Genomic DNA, 3,414 nt, shown 5'->3' with positions numbered 1-3,414 from the left:
ATTGAACTTTGCCTCAAATTCATAAACTCCTGACCTTTAGCCTATATCAACTCCCTTAGGAAGAACTTGTCCAGAAAAGCACCAATAAAACACTCCCAAGTCACAGGAGCTACATCAAATGTGAACCAAATGTGAGCTACATCCTTAAGTTGGTAGGATGTCAACTCTACCCTATCATTTCTAGTCACTTGCATCACTCCAAAAATTTTCTTGACCTCATCAATGAAGTTCTATGGGTCCTCACCAATCTGTGACCCTAGGAACTCAGGTGGATTCATTCGAACAAAATCTCGAACTCTAGCTGCCACTGATCCACCATTAGTGTTAGTAGGTATTAGGCTTGCTGATTGTTCTAGTTGGCTACACTTTGAGCCAAGAGCTGGATAGCATTCCGAAACTCTGCATTTGAAACCTTATGGTCTAGGATTGGAGTAACTGCATTAGCATTGCAGGTATTAACATTCCTTGCGTAAGCTCTACGAGGAGTCATGATCTGAAACACATAATTACGGATTAGAAAGGAGAAGTTGGAGCATATCTCACGCACGATAAGAATAGTAAAGAAAGTGAAGTTTTTTCTTAAAACACTTCATAGCCTCCTTCTCATATAATGTGGTGTACTTCACACCCATGAAAGAGACTCTACGTAGTGCGTCTTTCAGAAATCCTATGACTATTGAACCTTATGCTCTGATGCCAAGATTATCACTCCCCGAGGCTACCCCCATGACGTAAACACGGGACCTAGGATCACGAGTGACCCTAAGCTAACCCTGAGTTGGAATATCGTAAGCATACTTAAATAACTAAACAAGTAATATTATGCCGAAGTTTAAAACATGAGATAAACTGAATGATGGGGAATACCCAATACTGTTCTAAATATATAAATACTGAATAAGAGTTAATGATACTGGACTATAACTCAAAAATTAAAGCTGAATCTAATTATGTCTGAATAAAGCCTCGAATTGACTAAAGATGCTGGGACATGCCCCCAGCTAACTCTAGCAAAACTAAAACTGAAACTGAAATGAAAGACTAAAATACGAAAACATGTCTATTGTCCTTGAAGTATGAGGACTCAGCCTACATCACAAAAAGATGTAGCGTAAAGTATGCGTCAATACTTAGAAGGTATTGAGCATGTATGATAGAATAACGCTAAACAAACATACTGAGCAATGATACAATCTGAACATGATGAAGATACTGAAATATATAGAAATGAACTAAACTGTGTGCAATGACTAAGTACATAACATGCTGAGACTGAAAACTAAAATATGACTGAAAACCTAGTCAAATGCACTAGAGTCTAACTATGGGAGCTACTATTAACTGACATAAAATGTCACGCCCCGAGCCTACACCCTGGGCGGGACTATCACTTGAGAATCATTAATTGGCCACAAGCAAATCCTTGTCCTGGCTTACTTACTCAGCGGAAGACTTAACTTAACAAAGATAACTCATATAAAACTTAGAATGTTATAAAGAAAACATTCAACTAGCCAATAAGGCAATTCAAGTCTCAACATAAGATAATGAAATGAAAAGACTAAAGACTAACATCTGACTGAAGCCTTTAAACAACTGAGATGGATGTCGGGACAGGACCCACGACATCTTAATGAACTAATAATGATACTGAAAATAATAAAATGGATCCTCTAGAAGCAAGGAGGTTCACCACAAGACTCAGAGTGCTCAACTAGATTAACGATGAGCTGGATGGTGATCTTGGTTACCTGTGTCTGCATCATAATAAGATGCAGTCCAAATGGTATCAGTTCATTGAATGCACGAGTATGCGAAGAGAATTCTAAAACAAGACATAAGCTTGAAAGGAACAGAAGAACTTACCTGGCTCAACTCAACTTCACATAACTGAATTCATTTCAATATAAAGTAGTTTAAAATAAGTGCAATATAAAGAAAAGCTATTTAAAACATGACTGTCAACTCTGTGTATTTTAGAAATACAATGATACTCTGTATGTATGCAAAGATACAACATTACTCTGAAATGTATGTAAAAATACAAGTAAACTGTGTATATAAGAATACAAAATACTTTTGTGGGAGTTTCTCTAACCGACAGCCATCAGTTAAGAGCTATTGTGATGATACAATATTTTATCTCACGCTGCCAGGGCCTTCCTATACCTTGCCGAGGGTATAGAACTTGAACTACAAAGTGGATCCACTAGTCTATGCTAAAAAGCACTAAGAAATCATCTAAAAAGTATGACCCTTTTCTACCCATAGTGGCTACATGGTTTATGGGGGCTGTGAGTTGTCTGAACTCTCCCCCATATCGATGCTCAATACTACTCTCAAAATATGATATTAGCTCTTATGTTTAAAAACATACTTCTTTCTGTGATTTGAGATAATTGCTCAAAAACTTAGCTCAAAGGCTAACTTGGAAATCAAAATTTCCCCTCTTGCTTAATTGTGAAAGCATTTATTCTTTTTTGAAAACTAGCTCAAAGGCTCTTTGGAAATCAAGGTTTCCTTTCTTGTTTAAATGTGAAAACATTTTAAACCCTTTGGGAATACATAGTCCCCATATAATTTTGAAGAAATGAACTTCAATCTTTACTCTTTACTCAACTTGAACTTTAAGTCTTAAAACAAAGCTAAAACATTTGGAAAAAACTTTTGGAAAACTCTAAGAACTCTTCTTGACTTGACTCTTACTTCTCTTGACTTTGATCTTAACTTTCCTTGAATTTGAATTTATGGATTCAAGGTTATGATTCATGTGTCTGGATGATTTCTGGGTGTTTAGAAGTCATTTAGAGTAGCTAGAATCAATGGAAAGAGTTAGTACCCTTAAAGAGGACCTAAATGGGCTAAACAATGAAAAATGGGTGGAAAATGACGATGCGGGCGTGTCCTTGGCGCGCCACGCCAACCCCAACTTACTGGGGCTCATTTCGGGCACACTGTAGGCACACCGCACCAGTCCCTCTGACGCTACGGGGGCGTGTCGCGCCAGCCCCATCCCAGGCAAACCCGACGAACTTTTCAACTCGTTTTCTGACCTTAATTCGATTAATTTCGATTCTTTTTCTCTATATCTCTTTAGATTCATGTACCCAAAACATATACACCAGAATCTAACTCAAAGCAACTATAATAATCAACATTAATGTAACGACTCGAAAAATGATAGGTTGAACTAGAGCCTTGACGTTTGGGTTAGTGTGACTTTAGGTTGGCGTCTAGGCTATATTATAACATAAGTGGGGGTAAGGTGTAAGCCTAGGGTGCAAGCAAGAGCCTAGGCTAGCAAGATAGGGTGAAAGAAGCCTTGTTCCTAGAGGGGCTGTTTGGCGATGGGCAGCTTGATCGCCCAAGGGGTTGGGCGAGTCGCCCTTCTGCCCTTGTGATCACCTAGTGGCT

This window comes from Solanum stenotomum, chromosome 1 (assembly GCF_019186545.1).
Source record: "Solanum stenotomum isolate F172 chromosome 1, ASM1918654v1, whole genome shotgun sequence".
In the NCBI taxonomy this organism is placed as follows: domain Eukaryota; kingdom Viridiplantae; phylum Streptophyta; class Magnoliopsida; order Solanales; family Solanaceae; genus Solanum; species Solanum stenotomum.
Note: the sequence above shows the minus strand (reverse complement) of the source record.